Source organism: Toxorhynchites rutilus, chromosome 1 (genome assembly GCF_029784135.1).
Source record: "Toxorhynchites rutilus septentrionalis strain SRP chromosome 1, ASM2978413v1, whole genome shotgun sequence".
NCBI classification, from domain to species: Eukaryota; Metazoa; Arthropoda; class Insecta; order Diptera; family Culicidae; genus Toxorhynchites; species Toxorhynchites rutilus.
Genome location: NC_073744.1, coordinates 198,541,698 through 198,563,706, shown reverse-complemented (window position 1 = coordinate 198,563,706; position 22,009 = coordinate 198,541,698). Strand labels below are relative to the sequence as shown.

At 38.3% G+C, this 22,009-nt stretch overlaps 1 protein-coding gene and 1 long non-coding RNA gene across 2 annotated transcripts in view; one reads left to right on the top strand and one right to left on the bottom strand.

Moving 5' to 3' along the window:
* Nucleotides 1–22,009, bottom strand: part of LOC129774361 (uncharacterized) — a 404,070-nt gene that overhangs the window by 353,370 nt on the left and 28,691 nt on the right. The window lies entirely within an intron of this gene.
* Nucleotides 13,255–17,199, top strand: LOC129774378 (uncharacterized). The gene is made up of 3 exons (XR_008742724.1): nucleotides 13,255–13,370; nucleotides 13,451–13,822; nucleotides 16,957–17,199. It is a non-coding gene; the product is annotated as an uncharacterized LOC129774378 (long non-coding RNA).

Below are 22,009 nucleotides of genomic sequence, written 5' to 3'. Positions count from 1 at the left end.
TACATACATTAATTTGAAGCCACTTTTAATTCGGAAACCATACATGGGATTGTGAAAACTGAATGATCAATTTAAAAGACCCCAACCACCAATAAGTTCAAAAACAAGCATAAACAAAAAAAAAATCAGTTTATATTATATGTCATATTATGTCACTTTAGAATGCATTGGTATTGTGAAAAACTTTTAATAACTCTTCTTTGAAAGGTTTAATGGCCCTGAAAAGCGCCGTGTTTTACGGTGGCTGGTTTTGCCACCAAAGCAGTCTGTATAAACAAACTTTTTCTCTCTTCTACCTGCTGCCGTATTGCGATTGCGTTTACCACTCGCTGGAACTAGTTGTTGCCTTGATGAGCGCCGAACCGAAGCTGCTCTGTTCTTGATGCGGGTTTTCTGATTGTCGTGAGCAGCTTTGCAAGCCAACTCGAGCACACCGACGGTCGAAACTCTATAATCGCTGTTAGTGCTCCGACACCAATCCGTTCGGTCTAGTTACCCTTGCGGAGCAATCAGTGAATGCGACCAACAGGGAACTGGAGACACGATTCGAGTGAGACTTTGCCTTTCCCTTAACTTGTCCTCCTTTGTTAAGTCCACACGTCCACGTTGCTGCTTGTTTTCTTTTTATGATGTGATGCGATGCGATGTTAAACGATACCGTACAACCACACCGGTTTGAAAGAAAATGAGATATTTTTTTGGGATCCGCGCGTTTTGTACTCTAGCGGTACACGCTCACAGGATAGAGACACATCGGCAGATTCAGCCAAAGGGCGAGTCCAACGAGACGAACGAATGAGCGTTAAAAGGCAGCGATGGCAAAAAAATACATTCATTACGATTTGTTCGCTCGTTGGATTCACATGCAGGCTAAAAAGGATCCTTTTCAGGATCACAAAATTATCTTCAATCTAAAGAGTTTATTGTTTTGTTATCACTCGATATCCCCATCTTGTTCGGCTAAACCTTGCTGTTTAGCGATTGCATTTGCCACTCGCCACAGCTTTCACAGTTGGAAAATTTCTTCCCATTCAGCTTGTGACATATTTTACAGTAAATTACATTCAATGGCACGTCGCATTACCACCACTCAGTATCGGATTGGAGGTAATTTTAACCTGTAATTAAACATTTGCGATGACAGTGGTACGGTGTCGACTTTCAATGTGGGGTTATAATTTGGATCTCTATGTTTACAAAAATGTCCAACTAAATAAGTCGCATTACATGTCCGTCCAATTAGCTAAATGTCGAACTAATTGTAAATTACTGTACTTTCAATCTGGAAACAATTCAAGAATTGGTGAAAATTGAATAATCTGGAAAGTCCCCAACTATCAATAAGCTCAGAACAACTGCCAAATTCACATACTCATCAGATCCTGGCAAACAAATTATGAAAAAATCAATTTGTGTTTTATTATTATTTTGGATATTATTTTAGAAAGCATTGAACTGTATTTCGAAAACTCTTTTTTGAAAGGTTTAATGGCCCTGATAAGCGCCGTGTTTTATGGAATGGTTTCAATTTAGAAAACTTAGTACTCGTGGTTTTGAAAAAAAAACCATTTCGAACGCCCTCGATGCCGCCTTGTTCTGGATTTGCCACCAAAGCAGATTGTATAAAGAACAAACTTTTTTCTTCTGCTACCAGCTGCCGTTTTGCGATTGCGTTTGCCACTCGCCACTCGCTGCAACTGCCTGTTGTCTTGATGTCCACCGAACCGAATGTGTTCTGTTCCGAATGCGGGTTTTCTTATAGTCGCGAGCAGCTTTGCCAGCTAACTCGATCACTTCGGCGGCCGAAACTATATAACGCCGGCTAGGTGGACTGGTGCACTGGTACTAACGCGCTCGGCCTAGCTACCCTTGCGGGGAACTCCAGACCGACACGGTTCGAGCGGGTTTTGCCTTTCCCTTCACTTTTCCTCCTTTGCCATGTCCAGACATGGCTGCTTGGGTTGGTTTGTTGATGTGTTGTGATGCGAACCGATGTGGTGTACGGTTTGAATGAGAATGATCGTTACGGCAGCGGAGCGGGGATTTAAGCTGACTGGCTGACTCGAGAATTACGCATGTGTGAGACTGCGACCAATGTTTCGTTCATTTTTTTCTTTTTCCTTTCCAATCGTGCTTCATTCTATTTCGCTGCTGCTCTGATTGCCCGTTTTGGTCGGTACGATTTGAGGAGCACAAAATGGACCAATCAAAAATGGGCACATAGTGGATTTGGACAATGCTTGATATTTCACAATTATTCAATTATTTATCTCAAGAAAAATGAAATGTTATTCATTATGATAGATGCGTAGATATATTTCCTATCAATTGATGCAAAAATCTTTGCGATCTATTGAGAAATGCTCGAGTTATAAGCGTTCCAAATCTTGCATTTTTTCCTACTTGTGCAATGCCTAGATTTTCATTTCACCCCCTATATCTTCCGGTTAGACGTAGTCCTACGTCAAAACAGATACCTTTCAATTCAACAAAAGTGATAGGTGAAAAACAATCTAGTCTGCTATTGATAGTAATCGGCTGTATTATTTCGTCAGGTTCTCTGACCAACGCAATACTTTGGTTGATCAGCAGAACACTATTAACGAAATAACTGTTAAATTTCTCTGCAATAATTTGGTCTGACTGTTCTTCTGACCCTCCGAAAACTATGGAACGCGGTATACTATTTTTCGAATTTAATAATGTTTTTAATATTCTCCATAGTCCTTCACTATTATTTTGATGTTCATCGATTTTCCTCTGTATATATTCACATCTAGTCTTTTTCAAGGCCCGTGAATATATGTTCCGCGCTAAGGTGTACATGTTCCAATGGATTTCTGAATTAGTTCTCAAAAACTTTTTGTACTTTTTGTCTCTTTTGCGTTTGAGGCGCATCAGATCCAAAGAGTACCAGCTGTTCGAATTGCTCAAATCAATATGTTTTTCAACTACTAATTTATTCGTACACTCTCTCAAAATATTAGTTAGAACAGCTGCTTTATCATTCAGATGTCCAGTCATTGCCACAAAATCCAGGCTTGCCGACACAAGCTGAGACATGGATTCTTTAGAATATCGTTTCCAACATTTGATCTTTACTTTATTTCCATCACTGTCATGCTGTCCATTCTCAATGTAAACAAAAATTGTCTCATGGTCAGTTATTTTAAATTTGGCCTCGGTCGAAGAATGAACAGTAGCAAAATTTGAAAAGACGTGATCAATCAGAGTTCTACTATGTTTAGAAATTCTAGTAGCCTCGAGAACCGTTTGTTTCAAGTTGAAATAATGCGATAATTGTTTCAATTGATTCGAATTTCGTACATTGAGCCAGTCAATATTAAAATCACCAGCAATTACATTTAATTTACTGCAATCAACGATATTTTCCCACCAGTTCTCCAAAATTTCAATAAATCGCTGGTCACTGGAACTAGGGGAATGGTATACAATTCCATAATTTCCTATCTGCATGCCCCTTTCAACTGAAATAGCCAAGAACCAATTATTTTCAACAGCTTCGTTTAACCGAATGTTGAAATTAACTGATTCTTTTGCATAAATTGCAACACCTCCTGTGTGTTTAGAGTGCGACAAACAAAAACAACTTTGTAACCCGGTATGTTGTACTGGTCAAATGATTCTTCATTAACTATGTGAGTTTCAGAAAGAAAAACCATCTGAGGACGCACGTTTTCTACAAGTAATCGCATTTCTACGTAATTTGTACAAAGCCCAGCTATATTCAAATAGATTATTGCCAACTTACTTTCACATGTAGTTTTCCGAAATTGCTAGAAATATTCGGACGCGGAAAAAACAACCCCATGAGTGGCATTTACACACGAAAAAAGCGCAATTTTTATTATAAATCTATTTTTTTCCTAATGAAAATTATTATGAGGTCAATGTAATGGGAACAAAGTCTCCATCTAAAGAGGATAGGAATCGAGAACGAATGCACCCCGAGCGAATGTATATAATTTCGCACACATTTGTGGAATCGATTAGGTGTTCACGGGAATCTTTAAACTTATGTTACAACCTAAATTTTATGTTCGGAGGTGCAGTAGAGCTATCCATGGAATAGTGTCGACCGTTTCCGGGAATCTGCACCTTCGAAAGAGGGAAGTAACATTCGTCGTCCAAAACAGAACATTTTACGGAATAATTTTTTTATCAACCAGCGGCATTTGGATTTCAGCGTCGAAGTCTGTGTATATTTTTTGCCGAGAGTTTGACGGGCACTGGCAGCACTGCCACATCTGTTTTACAATCATTGACGAATCCCCCGATAACAGACAATCTCGCCTCAGTTTGACATCTTTGTCAAGACGAGGATCACGTTATTAACTGAACTGTGTAACTTACCTATAGAATGATCGTGTTCCCTAAATAAATAATCTTGTAGGTCGATTTTTTTCTGGAAACTAAAACGTAAGTTATAAAAATTGTGAAATAAAAAAATATATAAAAAACGAAATAAAAGAATGGTCTGAGCAGAGAAGAGAAGTGGAACTTGAGAGAAAAAAGTGGCAACGATTTGAGGCAAGAAAATGTAAACAGTGAAAAAATTGACAGATAGTTTACGCTCTAAAAATTGAACATAATGTTAAGATGCCTCTAAAAGGGTGGGAGACATCATATATAAGGTGGGAGGTTCGTATATAATGTTATTAATGTTAGCATCATCATTATAAACACGACGAATGGGATAGAAATTACGAACTGAAATTGAATAAAATATACATATAGACGCTAAAACGCTGTGGATAGATATTATAATGCATTTTTATCGGTTTATGTATAATGCATTATCAAAATAAATCCATATGTATTGTAATCATAACTTGCTGTGCTATTCATAACAACATTTATGATCGTATTTCACCAATGATGACAAATGTGTAATTTACGAATGAAGCTTCGCCATAGAAACTGAACATTGAATAAAAAAAATTAAAATGTGGTAAGAGCATCAGTTGAAATATTTTAAAGCATTCTCATCGGAATAAATTGAATGATACAATAATTATACGACTAAATAATGTAGGTACGCTTAAAAAACAACATAAAAATATGATTTCTGAATATTTTTTTTTTCAGTTTTGAACACACCCCATAAAAAGCTATTTTTATTTTTTAAAGTCCCCTCTGTTGGTATTGTATCTAGAATTTACAATGTAATAAAACGTTAACGTCAATTAGTTTCTAGTAATCAGTTTTTTAGTTGCAGGGGAAATTAACACCAAACTATATTTTTTTAGTATTATATATAGATTCCATGCCAAACCGACATAGTGGTTCTCAGATTTTCGTGTAAATTGGTAGTTTTGTTCCTTTTCGTTAAATATTAGATCCCATTCCATTTTACGGTGGTTCGAAAAATCTAGTTTTCTCCTTTTTTCCAAAAATATTTTTTTTTTTTAGATTCATATCTTTTGAACTACTAAACCGATTCAGATGATCGACATATCAAATTGGCCAGTTAGCCAGTTTTTTTTAAATACTATACTTGCAAAAAAAAAATAATTTTGTTTTCTTGATTATTGATCGTAATTGTTCTTTATAGTTTTCATTCAAGGGCGCTATGTTTTTTATATTTTTTCTCGAAAGCTAAGGACTTTTTAGATAACATATCCAAAAATGTGTTCTTCGTTTTTAAATTATGATTTTTCAAAATTAACCGATGGTTCAAGAAATCATTTTTCTCCTTATTTCCAAAAATGACGTTTTTTAAAAAGTCATAACTTTTATCTACTGAATCGATTCATATAATCGACATAGTTAATTTAAGTCAATAATTTCACACGCACAAATTTTTTTTTTATTTATGAAAAACAGATACAATTATTAATCACGAAAACAAAAATAATTTTTACGCAAGTGCAATATTTTTCAAAAATTTATTTTTCGTTTTATTATTTCTCGAACAACTCTGAATTCTTGGCTTTAATTTGATATATCGATCATCTGAATCGCTCTAGCAGTTTAAATGTTATGAATTTTTGAAAATAGAAAAAAGGGGAAGAAATTAATATTCCGAACTATCGGTTAACTCTAAAAAATTATAACTCAAAAAAGAAAAAAGAATATATCTAATTTTGAGTAAAAAATATAAATGTGTAAATGTTTTCAAGAAAAAATATAGAAAAATATAGCGCCGATGGTCCCGAACCCATGTAAACTATAAAAACGGATACAATCAAAAATTACGAAAACAACATTCAAATTTCTTGGAAGTTTGATATTTTTCCAAAAAGACTAGCTAATTTACTTCAATTTGATGTATCGATCATCTGAATCGGCTTAGTGGTTCAAAAGTTATGAGTTTTTGATAAAAGTCATTTTGGGAAAAAGTGAAAAAATCGAATCACCCAAAAAAATAATAATACAGGTTCAATGTTTACCATAACGAAAACAAGCTACCAATTTTCCAAAAATCTGAAAACCAATATATCAGTTTGGCATGGAATGGCTGAAGTAATACTGCAATAGTTCACAAATTTCAAAGTTCACGTTTTTCTATTTGTTTTTCATGTCTTTTAGTGCGGCCATAATAATAATTAGAATTACTGCATTTGGATTGATGCTAGAAAATATTATTCACTTCCTTGAATAGTGGATGTGATATAATTCACTTTATATATGTATATATATTAATAAATGTTTTCAAACGAATACATTTGTCAAACAAACTGCAAAACTAAATACTTTTATACTGTGTCTTCATTTTTTGAGTTTAACGTTCAAAGACCCTTCAATAAAAATGGCATTGGAACAACATAGTAAAACTGACATACAATTATGACAGACGATTGCGTGCTCCAACTGGTGAACCGCCAATTAAAAGGCACTCCAACTAAAAAAACGCCAATAAGCAAATGGTACTGTAAAACTGTGAAAAATATATAAAAAATATACAATCTAAGACTCTTTTTGTCGTTTATGAGTTTTTTTTATTTAAGTTACTGCTTGGCATGTTTGCGGATAACGGAAAGATTGATATGTTGATTTGAAAGTTATGAATTGGAAAAAAAAATATAAAATTCATGTGAATGGAGACAACTTTTGTGTACAGCACATGCCACTAGGGCCTTTTGCTGATTAAGTAAGTAAGATTTCTTACAAAACGTCATAACTTTACAACCATTGAGTCGATTTCAAAAATCGTCATATCAAATGAAATCTTATTCTTTTATGAATCAACTTTAATCTGTCATTCACACAAACTCAAAAATTAAATACTACAGAAAAACTTTAATTATAACGCTTAGAGAAATTGCGACTTAATTTTCCACAATTCGCTCTTTCACACCAAATTTTTATCTTGTCGCAATTTTAAACCTCTCAAATTGAATTGTTAAAATGATAGGTCAAAGAACGAAACGCAAGAAAAATTAACAAATAATGGAGGGTAAATAATAAAGCAATATTAATCATGGATTTTTAATAACCATCTCAGAAAAATATTGAAAAAAAAAACATTCCTTTTTTAATTTCTCTTTCAAATTTTGATAAAATTGCACTGAATAGTTAAATAAGAGCAATATTAATATTTGAATAAACTTATGTAATTATAAACATGTTTATATAAACCTTCCCATCTTCTCATTCTTCATTAAAGACCTTGCGTCAAGACAGCTAGAAATCCATACACTCTCAAATCAAGTGTGCCTGAAAAAATTATATTCTTCACGTAAACAAGCGATGAAAATGTGGACACTTTTTAGTCAGTGAATTGTATGGAGTTCCACTGCTGTGGTCTGAGCCTAGCGGCACGAACCGAAGTTTGACGTAGGACTGTGATTGTTAGGAACAATTGTTTTTTATGTAATTATTTTCATTGTTCAGAAATCTGAAAAAACTGATGGACAAATTTGTCGTCTAACGGTATATATTATAACATATATCGTAAAAACGATTCTGCGTAATATGCATTTGAAATCTCTTAATTTTCGTCACATTTTTCGTAGAGTGACCCCCCTATATAGAAATCAAAGACGTAGTCCTACGTCAAATAAATTACAGCTTAAAAAGAAAAATATCGCCTCTTTCTAAGAACTCGAACATCGAATCAACAAACGTAAAAATAAACTTATAACATGTTTACATTTTTTTTATTGACTCGTTGGTTTTTTCGAGGCCACAGAAGAATTCTCCCCCTGGTTTGAGCACACTTCAATATTGCCAATCTTGAAAGGCTGCGCAACAGATCGCACCGTCTCGTCTTGGCCGGTGATCTTTCAACAAACCAATCCAACCGATCGTTTCCAAACAGACAAGCAGTCGATGAGTAATTTCGAAAGTGAAACTTTTCGCAAAACCAATCCGCACTTATTCACCCTCGCAGTGATCCGGAGCTAAGCTTCGTCGGTTCCGCAGGCCTGCTGCCGCTGGTTGCCGTTTGGCGGGAAAACCAATTTAAAAGCCATATAGAAATAAAGTATAGATATTTTCCTGCCTTAGTGGGTTACAAGCTACGCCTCCACGGATGGCCGCTTCCAAACGGTTTTGTTTTCATCGGCTGATGAACTCCTCACCATCGTCATCGCTTGCTCGCCTTGAGAAGAAACGACGAAGCGGTCGGGCAGCCGGGTTGGGAAGGAGAAATAAAATTCTCGCGTGCCCGCCAATCACCATTATGTAATGCTGTTTGTAATTATTTTCTATGCTACCCCTCCCCTTTTCAGCACCAGCGCCACCACCGACCAAGCCGAAGACTGCGATTATCGGTTGTTATCCCTTGCTGTTTTTGTGTGTGTGCATGTTATGGCGCTCGCAATTCATCACTTTGCGAAATAAAACAGTGAGAGAGCATCGGCAATTTGCAAACTGGTGCAAACTTCGGCTTATTGAACTTTCACCAATTGTTTGGAGCGAAGCGAAGCAGGCCGTTGTGATGCGCTTCCCATATTTTTTCTGCGTTTGTATTCTTGTGTTCCAAATAATAACCAAAGTGGAGGAGTGGAAAATTAAGGAACGAACGGATTAACGGATTGGTCAAACTAGCGCACAGATTCATTCCGTTAGACTAAACAATGGGCCACAAACCATTACACAAAACAATGGCCCATCGCCTTCCTCCGAAGTTATTTGCTGTGGTATTTGGTTGATTTCATTGCACTTTTCAATCTGGTTAACTTTCTTAACGCGTAAGAAAGGCATCGCCCGGATCCGATCTAATGAAGGGTTTGTCCGAGGGGCGCTTCATACGGCTTCACATGGCTCCATGAGTCCAATCATGGAGCTGGATTTGAAGAAGAACCTTCGTTATCGCTCCTTCAGAATAGACGAGACGAGGCGTCTCTGTATATACCAGGTGAAACAATCATATGAAATGCACTTTCAGCCATATTGTAATTGCTGTCGGTATTGTTTACAAACAGCATCAGAACGCTGCCGGCGGCTCTCTACAAATTGTTATGATGCTTATTCGAACGATGCCTACTATATTTTTCGCGAACTTATGTGAAAAAGAAGGGATGATTCTGTAGAATTTCATTCTCATTTCCACTACTCTCGCATGTGAAAATGCAAAAATGGCGTATCCTAGCAATAACAAAACAAACAACCCCCGCTCCACAAACCGTAATCCCCTTCTTATTGGAGTGATGATGTTGCTTCACCTGTTATCTATATAAGTAAATATGTAAGGCAAAATATGTTGGTAAGCGGAAAACCCGAAGAAGGGATGGCCCGATGTTAGCCTTCTTTATTATGTTGCATTCGTCTCTTCCCGTAGATCAATATAGTGGAGAGAAAAATCGGAAAATCCTGAAGGAAGGTCGGAAAATTCGGAAATTGAATTCCCACGTGTTCGAAAATTACATTATAATAAGCGTTGTTAGTCCATTCGATGTTTGCGCTATCGGAATTGATCTTTGTTCGTAAGTGGAAATGGATTTTCAGGCGAAATAACGCATTTCCATATCTTATATCTATATAAATAAAAATGTAAGGCAAAATCTGTAGGTAAGCGCAAAACCCGAGGAATATTTCCTATATCTTCTATCTATATAAACAAAAATGGAAGGCCAAATGTGTTGGTGTGCCCTAAACCCGAGGAAGGAATGGTCTGATTTGAGCTGTCTTTATTTTGCAATATTCTCTGTATCAAACATGTATTCCATGCAACGGAGAAACATGTTATGTCCAAATGCTTGAAGAATCTTGAACGAGAATTGTGTCTGAAAATAATTTTATATTATAAGGACGAATTTTTGTAGAAGTACTAGACAATTTATAGTAAAAGGAAATTGTAAAGGGTCAAATAGTAATCAATCAATGAAGATTTCAGTGATTGGACTCACTAACGTTCATTTAGTAAGAAAACGTGGATGTATTCAAAGTATTCAAATCAAAAAATCTATTTTGGGCGGGACGAAGTTCGTCGGGTCAGCAAGTTGTAAATAAAAACAAAAAAGGAATCTAAAAAGAGCAGCTTGATGTAACTTTTCGTCTGCAGAAAATGAGATTCTCATTGTTATCGAGTAAATGTTTTGGGGTATTTTTCGTTACGTGAGTGTTTTACCATTCCTTCTCTTCCAGTTTATCGAATCAGCAGTGAAGTTATCTCATTTTTACCCCAAAAATATTGATGAAAAAAAAATACTAATCAAGTCGGGTAAGACGGACACTCCGTCGAAAGAAAAGACAAACACTTTGTTTTGAAAACAATTTGATTATCTCCTTCTAATTTCTTTAACATATGTCCACTAACTAAAGGATTTTTTAATAAGAGCGCTAAAAAGTTTTTTTTAAATAAAACAAAAACGGCTTTCGATACCAATAAAATTGCCATTATGTATGGAACTCGATTTCTTTTGCATGGCCACCACGGGCACACTTGCAGAAGTCCAGACGCTGAACCCAATTTTCGACGGTTTTCAAGCATAAATCGGCAGATACTGCTGCAACTTCACGTTCGATATTCGTACGAAGTTCATCAATCTTCGCTGGATTGTTGGCATACACCATAGACTTGACGTAGTCCAACAGGGAAAAGTCTAATGGCGTCAAATCGCACGACCGCCTCGGTCAATTGACTGGGCCATTTCGAGAGATAACACGCTCACTAAACTTGGTTCTCAATAAATCGATTGTTAAATTCGGTGTGTGGCTTGTGGCGCCGTCCTGTTGAAAACACATATTGTCCAAGTCCATCTCACCCAATCATAAACCGCACCAAACCGTAATTTTTTCGGGATGCGGTGACTCATGGAATACGTGTGGATTGCTGCCTGACCAATAACGCATATTTTGCTTATTGACGAAGCCATTCAGCCAGAAATGAGCCTCATCGCTAAAGATGATTTTTCGATGAAAATCCGGATCATTTTCAAGTTGTTCCTCAGCCCAATTTACGAACAACCGAAGGTTCTGATGGTCAAGCGGCTTCAGTTCTTGCGTCAATTTGATCTTGTAAGGATGTATCTTTGCGCAAAATTCGCCACAACGACGTCACAGAGATGCCCAACGCTTGAGAAGGACGTGTGAGAGACTGATTTGGGTCTTCCTCAATTGATGTGCTAGCGGTAGCAATATTCTTGACACTACGGGCACTTCTTTGTCTCACTGGCACGGGAACATTTTGTACTGAGCCTGTGGATTCAAATTTTTTCACCAGACGCACAATTGTTGATCTGGCAGGACGATTACGATAACTATAAATTGGAAATAGCGCTCCTAAAGTTGAGGCCTTTGACTCCGAATTTCGGTAGTAAATTTTTATAATCTCGACTCGTCGTTGGATCGTATATTTTTCTATAATGGCAAACCTTACTGGAGAAAAATGTCCAGAGAGTGGGAAAAAATCCATGTTTACACATGAGTCTAAGGAAAACAAACTGTGGATTCCAAATGAGACCTTTGTAATAAGCCAGGTACCACCAAAGGTGGATTAATCCATGTCCATTGTTTTTTGCTTCTAGGTTCGCTATTTTTCCAGAGCGGACGGTCTGTTAACTGAGCTGTGTAAAGAATGCGCTATTCCCGAGCAAAAGAAATGCTTTCAGTATTGTTTCGAAGAAAAGAATCCGGCCTCAGGACAGGATGCAATCCATTTGATTGGTTTCCATTGCTTCTGCGGTGGGTAGCGGCTGGTAACCCATGGCGATTGTTATCGTACGGTTCTTTATCATGTACAACTTTGCTGCAATTAGATGTGAATGTATTTATTTCCTTGTGTATTTTACGCGATTGTTTTTTTTTTTACCTTGTGAGATGGAATCTTCAAAATGTGCTTCTATATACAATGAGATAAAATAAAAATGAACACGCTTGAATGAAGAAAAATGATTAATCGTTTTCCCGCGAAACCCAATCTAGTTGGCTTTGACTTCCGAGAAGCAAGAGCAGCAACCGTCGGAGGGCAGGAAATATTGCATCCGAGGCGCCCATCGCGGTTGAAATTTGAAACTTCACCGATCCGATGCCATGGCTTTCTTCGCTTGCTTCGATTGAAAATAAACACAATCGCGGTCTGTCATTCGTTCTGGCATGCCACCAATACAAAGTGACACTTGCAATCACGAACAAGGCGAAGGTTGTGCGTTGTGACCGTGCGTTGTGGTTTGGGGGAGGCGTTCGAAATGCAAAGATCAAATTCTGATCGAACTGCGGACCGATCGAAGTTCGGAACTAATATTAGGCAACCAACCGTAAAACGACACAACCGAGACACGATTGATGTATGCAGTCGCGCGGACAAAAAGTTATTTCTGACTCTCCCCCCTCCCTCTTCTCAAGGTGAGAGATGAACGTATTTGGCCGCGGTGGATGCGACTCTTTGGCGTCGCCGGAATCCGGCGAATTTCGCTCAGTCTGACCTTTGCTATCTGGTTTCACGCAGCAGGTGCAGATGCCGCCGCTGTGTGGTCATCATCATCTTGTTGCATGTTGTTGAAAGGAAGCGTGGCGTCAGAGCAGCGATTTTGTTTTCCATTTTCATCCCCCTCCCAGAATGACGCAACACTTTTCTCGGAATGCAGCGCTCGTATGGTCCGAGATTCTAAACAGTTTGGGGCAGAAAGAAATGCGGTCATTCGCGCCAGGCGAGAACAGCAGATTTATTTTTTGCGATGCGAACAAATACACAAACAAGCAGCGAGAAGATGGAGCCAGTGATTGACGTGGAGGGGGTAAAAGCGTAGCAAGTTCAATGTCAAGGAAACGGCCGAGGACGAACTGATGCGCCACGCTTCGACGCAGTAGGCACTGGAGATTTGCAGCACTCACTTCAGTGTTTACAGATGTTGTCGATTTGAAAATGTGTCGTTTCGTGGGAATCATCCTTTATGCGGGAGGAATCCTGAGAAGTCACAGCAGCACAGATAACTTCTCACAATTTGTGACCCGTTCAAAATGTACGAGACGACGCAAACGATTGCCAGAAACGAATCGACATGCACACAATATATTCACTATAATAAAAACACATTGACAGGAAAAATCAAATCAGCAAAGTGATTTCAAGTGTGGCAGTCATAAATTTTGTCTGGCGACTTCCCTAAACGGCCGACTTGGACAGCTATAGCGAAACTAGTGATGTTGGATTTTTTAAATTCATCGTTCACCAACTAATCAAATATTTTTCAGCTGTTCGTTATTCGATACGATTAGTCCCCACAATCCAATCGACGAAAAAAACATCGACCTAACATTGGCAGAATCGTTGTGACATCTCCTGCCACTCCTTGACTATAGGTGACTGGGCGAAAATACGGAATGATCAACAAAACGAAATGGCATCACTTGTGGTTTTTTTCTTCCCCGTTCAAATGTCAGCTCGTACAAAAACAAATGGATCATACAATTGGTGAGTAAGGAAACTATTTTTGCCTTCAATCAATTATTGTGTCTTTTTATATCAGATAATCTCAGCAAAAATTTCTTGGGATCAAAACGTTGTCAGCATACTAGGATTGCGTTGTTTTGACGTAGGACTACGTCTCTCATTTCTATACTGGGGTGTAAAATCAAACTTTTTATTTTGATTTGTTGTGCAACGTAAAAACTTCACGACATTCACTAAGACGCGACGCGAGACAAGACAAACGCTTATTGTTTTTACTATTAAACGGTTTAAAAATTACCTTAAGTGTCGACCGGTTTCGGGCGCGAAGCTGCCCATCTACGGGACAATGTCCGACTGATTACTCGTTGTCTTCGTGCGTGTTGTGCAGTCGTCCGAAGATTGAAGAGTTAAGTTACTGAATTCTCAGCTCCGTTAAGTTGAACAAACATGATGTGATTGGGGGATCATCTTCATTCATCACCGGCTTCTGGGAGTTGCTGATGAACATTGATTCCCATGCGTTAAGTTGTGTTGACTTTCGGACGTATTTTATCAGCTTTGCTTTCGTCCAATCGATGTTGTGGTCAAGGTTGGTGGTGTGTACCGCTACTGCTGAGTCATTTGGTTTGCTGTTATCTACTGCCGTTCTATGCTCCCTTATGCGTACCTTAACTTTTCGACGAGTTTGCCCGATATATACAGCAGGGCAATCTCGGCACGGTATTTCAGAAATCCCGGATTGCTCATCGGGAGAAATCTTGTCCTTCAGGTTACATAGCAAATCACGAAGGGTATTTTCGCCTTTATACACTACGTGTAGTGCTTGTCTTTTAAGTGTGTTTTTGATCGGATTCGTTATTTTGGGGTAGAATGGCAGAGTAATTCTCTTTATGTCGTCTATCTCCGGTTGTAGTGTTGTGATGTCTAGTATGTATTTTTTGCGTTTGTGTTTTCGAAGAATCCTTTCCACAAATTCCTTCCCGTACCCATTTACTGTGGCCGCTTTGTAAATATTTTCTTCTTCTTCCATGGGAACATGGTAAAGGCGATGTGCCATGGAATGGAAGGCGGCTTGTTTTTGCGCACCAAAATGGTTGGAATCGCTCGTTATAAAACGGTCAGTGGAAGTTGGTTTGCGGTAGATTCCAAATTTCAGGGTGTTGTCTTCTTTCCTGGTAATCTCCAAGTCCAGGAAAGGTAATTTGATCGAATCGTGATCGAATCGTGACGAGAATTCAGCATGTCGAGCGTTTTGCCTAGGTAGCGCTCTTTCACCGATGCGAAAATGTCGTCTACGTATCGTCTCCATGTTCGAGGGAAGAGTTTTTCTTTTGCAATTTCAACCTCAAAGTTGCTCATGAAGACATTCGCCAGAAGAGGTGAAAGTTTACTACCCATGCTCAAACCAAACGTTTGCTTGTACATTTTTCCCCTGAATGCGAAAAAATTCTTCGACTTCTTCGAATTACACGACTTCGTTCCAAGTGTCGGCGTAGGCTTTTTAAAGCTTCTACGACGGGAACGCTAGGGAAAAGGGCTGCAACGTCGAACGATACTAATATTTCCCCGCGTCTTACCTTAAATCCTTCGAGCTGTTTGACAAAATCCACCGAATTTTTAACGCTTTTCCCGTGGGTCACGGGATATTTCTTCATCTCCTCTACTAACCACCCGGCCATTTTTTCCGTGGGTGTTCTTATGTTTGAGGAGATGGGCCGCATTCCCACAGGGTTTTTTTGGATCTTCGGTAGACAGTACAGTAATGCCACCATCGGGTTGGGTACATGAAATTTTCTTTCGAGCTTGTCCAGAGTTTGCTTCCTCGATCGTGTCTGACAGAGTTTGCTTCCTCGATCATGCCAGATAGATGGGCAGCTTCGCGCCCGAAACCGGTCGACACTTAAGGTAAATTTTAAACCGTTTAATAGTAAAAACAATAAGTGTTTGTCTTGTCTCGCGTCGCGTCTTAGTGAATGGCGTAAAATCAAAGTTTCGAAAACGAAAGCGTTACGCCGGAGATCGAGATTTTGAGCGTTAATAGCTCCTAAACAACTGTACGAAATTGTATGAAAAACACTTCATTCGATAGATTAAATGTCTACGCGTTATAAACTTGTTACTTTTTGAACCAAAAACTTGTTTTAATAGCCTTAAAACTGCTTTTAAAACAGGCTATTGAAATCACCAATCAGTATATAAGCGAGCGCCGCTCGGAAATTCACTCAGTTATAATTGAACAGCGATTGGAGCATATTGTCGCTGTTGTGGTGAAGCTAACTCCGTTCATCATGAAAGCGCTGATGAACTGTGGCACCAAGAGCCTGTTTGTGTACCTCAGGCCAGAAGGGAATCCATCAGGAGGAGAGTGATGCCATTAAAAAGGCGACCAAGAAAGTACTAGCATCGAAAATTGGTTCCGCTTGAAGCATCGGAGCAGCCGCTACACACACACATACACGCGAGCAACTCTTTTCTTTTGGTTGTTATCCAGCATCGAGAAGAATCTGGAAAGATGTCATCGCTGTTGAAAAATAATTTGCCAGTTCCCGTTGGAATTGAAAAATACATTCAAGCGAAAGAGTTTATTTTAATGTTACCTATCCATATAATACCGCGACCAAATACATTTGGTTTTGTGATTTTTCAATCAAGTGTAATTGGCGGGAAAGCTTCTGAAGATTATTCTTCCCCATCAGTAGAATATTTTCGTATCCAATATATCGTATCCAACTCAGAGAGTTCATTCGCCTCTAGTTTGCCTTCCAAATTGCCATCGTAAACCACACCTTCTCTCGATTCAATCACGAACAAAAAGCATACTTAAGCGATATTCTGTCCTGACCTTACCTGACCTGAAATGCATTCAGTATGACTCGAACTGTGAGGGAGCGCAGAAGAACCGATCCATCAGGAGGAGAATAGAAGGCGACCAAGAGAGTACCAGTATCGAAAATTGGTTCCGTTTGATGCATCGGAGCAGCCGCCACACACACACACACACACATTTTACATAGATCTTATTATGACTTTATTTATGCCAATTGTTTCTTTCCAGATCAGCACAAATGGACAGTCACATCCAATGCATGATGGAAAGTGAAGGGAAGAATATTGAATTCTTTTTTATATTGCTTTCTCTTTTTGTTCTATTTCAGTTGCTGGACACACAAATACTGAGAGAGAGAGAGTGAAATTATTCCTCTCGCGAGCGATAAACCTCTACGCTTCGTATATTATGAACCTGTCCATATCCCCCCAATACATGTCCATTATACCCGCATCGATAAAAAAAGTTGTACTTTTCGGCTTGTTTGAATTTCAGTGTAAAACATGGAAAAACACATTATTATAAAACATTTGGCCAGTTATTTCGAAAACCAGTATATTGAACTGTAAGAAACTGCTTTTAAATTTTTGAAAACATGAGTTTCCAAAAATACAATTGAAGTTTTCCTTAACATGTCCGTCTTACCCCCATCTCCCTTACGCGTTGAGGCCATCTAGAAGCCTTTCGATTCAGCCTTCCTAAAAAGCACCGGGATAGCAAGTGGAGCATCATAGATAAACCCGGTTATACACATATTAGTGATGGAGCACGGAACAACTTGGTTCTAGTGCGTGTATTTTCATATATGTTTGTTTTGTTAGTAATAAAATTACTGAAATTATACCTATCATTCCAATGTATTTTCTCTTTGATGTTCGTCCCTTTTGAATAACAAATCAACACAATCAAAAGGGCGAACAGTGTTGGAAGCAGCGCTGCAAACCGGTCGACGCCTTGCACATGTTGGCAAAAAATTGGCGTCAAGTTGTTCGATGAATGAAAAAAAAAGGTCGATAAATCGATTGCAAGGTCGATTGAGGTCGATTGTTGACATTTCATCGACCCAATCTTGGCTGGCAAAACGGAATGTGGGTATAATCGTTCGTTCGCACAGTAATCGTTCGATTAATAATCAATGTTGCTGTCTACTATTCGATTAATCGATCAATCCAACGATTAGCGGACATTACTAAGCGGGACAGAATCTGTCTATTTCATTGCCTCGTCTTATGGTTTATTTTTGGGAAACTCTTCTCACTCCTTCTGGAGACCTGGATGAAACGCAGTCTTTCATTGTGATAGTCAACAGAATACGTTTTCCATGTCCCCCAAACAACCTTAAATCGCGAGAATTAATTTGAGAGCGTAACACAAAAAATAGAGAGATGATCGTAAACAGAAACACAGAAAACTACACACCCCACTAATAGCACCCCCGTCGTATACTTATATATTTCTTTCCACGAGCGAGAGTAAAAAAAAATACTCCCGAATATCAGGAAGCGATAAAACGCGCCGAGTGTTTATGGCCCAATTTTTTCCGCTAAACAGAAGATAATTGGTTTTAATGGGGGACAGAGGAGATGTCTGAAAATTAACGGAAGCAACAAAGTCGCCACTACATACTGCGCTGCAAGGTCGTAGCGCTTTTGCTGATAGATGGCGCACTTCGAAACACGAGGAGGAAAAGAGACGAGAATGGCACCGAAACGGGAACCGAAATCACAGAACCGGAAAATCACCTGCGTGAAGGAAATTTAATCTAGCCAGTTCTCCACACCCACATCGCATTTGGCCATCGCCTTCGACGAGCAAATTCCGTCATTTCCCGTTTAAATTTGACACGGATCAAGAGAAAGAGAAAAAAAGATGGCTGCATCGTGATTCTACGCAGCAGACAGAAACCATTTCCCGCTCAACTTACTGATTGTGGATATGGGAATGTTGTTTGGGGCGCAGCACGGGCTCGGATGGAATGTGCGTCACAAAGGGAAGCCTTCGAAGGGTTCGAAGGTTGTGAAGGAGGAGCTATGTGCGGTAAAAATCGATTTCCTCCACTAGCGAGGAAGCCCCTGAGCTTGAAAGCTTCCGAAGACAACAAAGATTAGAATAATGTGCCAGGCATTTCCAGACGCACTGCTGCTGGTGGTTGGAATAGGAAGTGGCGTGGTGGTCACTCGCCTTGGTCAACTTATTTCGCCGTGGTTCGTTGTCGTCGTCATCGTTCAGGGAAATGGGAATCGAATTTCACGCTTGAACGTTTCGTAACCAGCGAACATTTCCTGGATTTTCATTGTCTGCTCAATTTCCATATGGCTGCGGTCGGTGACACGGTTTGAAGTGATTTGGCTGGGCGACAGTTCAAGGTACCGACCAGCACTTGGCAGGATTCGGGAGGATGATGATGATGATGGTCCCGCCTCCTTCCCCTACAGAGGTTTGAGCAAGACGAGTTATCTAAAAGATAATTTATTTATTTTTTCTCAACATTGAAATCAGTATAGCAAACACAAAAAAACGCACTGATTTTATTCACAGATATAAAAATTGCAATGTCAAAAGACATGCCAATACTCAGTCATGTTCGCCACAGAGCCGATACGGTCCCGACGAGGCCCTTGCAGCCAAGTGGTCCACCAGAGCACAAGTCCAACCGCCAGCCTTGTTTTGGATTGACTATGAATATCCTCATTCAGAGAAATCGAGAAAATTTCCTTTACGAAAAATTCCTAGACCGGCCCCTCAAAATCTTTCAATTTAATATCCTTTATATCTGTGCCACGCGCGCGACGCTCAAACTTTTGTAGACTACTTTTATTTTTTTTTTTCAACAAATACAACTATAAAAACAACAAAATAAAAATAAAAATAGTCCATCATCACCAGATCATGACAGACATAATAGAGATCAATACAAATTTAAAAAAAAAGATAATTTAAAAAAATTAAATAGTCTACATAATATAATCCGTTAAAAAACTTCCTCAGGTTAATTGAAAATATTAAAACAAACAACAAAAAATTGTCCACATTGATTATCCGCTCGTATAAAACTTCGTCAATAAAAATCTTCGTCATAAAATTAAAAAAAAAACGTTCGACTGTTAACTAAAGACAGCTTTCACGTGTGAAATACAGTGCCTCTTAAATTTTATAAGTGTTGTTGCGCATTCAATATGTCTTGGCATCGAGTTGAAAACATTTATTCCTTTGAAGTACAACGAATTTTGTGAAGCACATGACAAGAAATTAGGTGTTCTTAATTCATTCGCGTTTCTAGTGTTATATCTATGGCAATCACTTCCTCTTTCAACTCGATCACACAAATATCGAGGCAGCAAACAATTAACTACTTTAAAAATGAACACCAAAGTTAAATAGACAATTCTTTGCCAATATATAATACCAACAATAACCAATTTAGAGCGTCCAGCATCAAAGATGAGGAAGTGAATCTATTACATTTTAGGATCAACCGCATTATTTTATTCTGCAAACGTTGTAATCTCGATATTTGTGTATCATTGGCTAAAAATAATATGGAAGAACAAAAGTCTAAATGAGGAGAGATGATTGATTTGTATAGCTGTATTTTGCTGCAAAAAGTTAAATCGTTTTTCAATCGACATAAGATTCCATACTTTTTGGCAATTTTCTTGATGACATTGTCAATGTGAGTATTGAACTTGAGTTTGTCATCAATAATCACGCCAAGATATTTAATCTCCCGAACGCGATCAATGGTCTCATCATCAATTACAATTGAGACGTTTGCATTAGAACGATTTCGCGAGATTACCATAAATTTAGTTTTATTTATATTCAACTTCAATTGCTTATACTTCAACCATCTACTTAAAGAACGCAAATCTCCATTCAAATGTAAAACGACCTGATTCAAATCATTAGCTGCAATGAATAACACAGTATCATCTGCAAAAAGGTTAATATCACAAAATCGTAAAACTCGTCGCATGTCGTTGATGTACATAATAAATAAAAGGGGCCCTAATACACTTCCCTGAGGTACTCCAAGATTATTCCCTACGGGACTGGAAATTGAATCATTAAAAATAGTCCGTTGAGTTCTGTCATACAAATAACTTTCAAACCATTTATATGCAGTACTCGTAATTCCAAAGCGCTGAATCGTGTTCAACAACAAGGGCCTAGAAATTGTCTCGAAAGCGCGTTTTAGATCCAAGAAAACAGCAATTATGGTATCTTTACATTCTAATTTCTCTTTCCATTTTGCTAACACCAAGTTCAATGCGGTTTCACAGGAATGTCCTTCCCGATATCCCGATTGTTCTGGTATTAGCAATGCGTTGAGATTTAAATATTGCAACAGCTGGCCTTTCACAACTAATTCTAATATTTTCTCTAATGTGTGCAACATGTTGATGGGACGAAACTCTTCGGCTTCAATCGTTCCAGCAACCTTTTGAATAGGAACTATGAAGGATTCCTTCCACACCTGAGGCACATGTCCAGTTAATAAAGACTTATTAATAAGGTCCAGCAAGATGTGATCAATGACATGAAAGCAATCTTGAATAACTCTAGCATTAACATTATCCACTCCAGCCGTTTTTCCTAAAGAAAAGCAAATAGTTCTAAGTTCATTTAATGTAATTGGGTGAAGTCTTTCAAATCTACAATTACTATCAACCGGCTGTTTTAATTCATCAGGTTCATCGACCAATTCAATGGACTGATTGATCAATGAAACACTATTGACAAAATAATCATTAAACTTAGAGGGTATTCATATGCTGATTTCAGGCAGCTTGATTTTAATGTCTCTGTTAGGGAACACACTAGAGATGGGCAAATAAGCTCATCATGGTGAGCGGCTCAGAGCCGTTCAGCTCATACAAGTGAGCTGCTCATTTGGAACAGCTCTTCAGCTCAGTTGAATTTTGCAGTTGTCCACACAATTGCATATGAAACGTAATCACCATGGGACATTGCATACTGTGCATTTTTTAATAGACGGAAAGCAAAAAATAAACGAATTTAATTCGTAATTGTACAAAAACTAAAACTGATATGAATTCTAATAATATAATATACAACAAATACTGTATGCTGAAATCCAACATAGAAGATGCTTAGGATATGCTGAACTTAAACAACAGAAAAACCAGCAGTAGCCAAATAGAATGCCTCCAGGAATATTGACCGAGACAACGTTTTTTGAAAAAAACCATCGAGATTTTTTTTTTGCATCCGAGGATATAAAAATAAATCCACTAATAGGTGCAACGAGAAATAATTATTCGCGATCACAAAGGTAACAAAAGGACCAGTATCAATCATCAACATTTATGCCGGGTGGTTTTCTGTATTGTTTCGATTCAGCACGCGGAAATAAATGT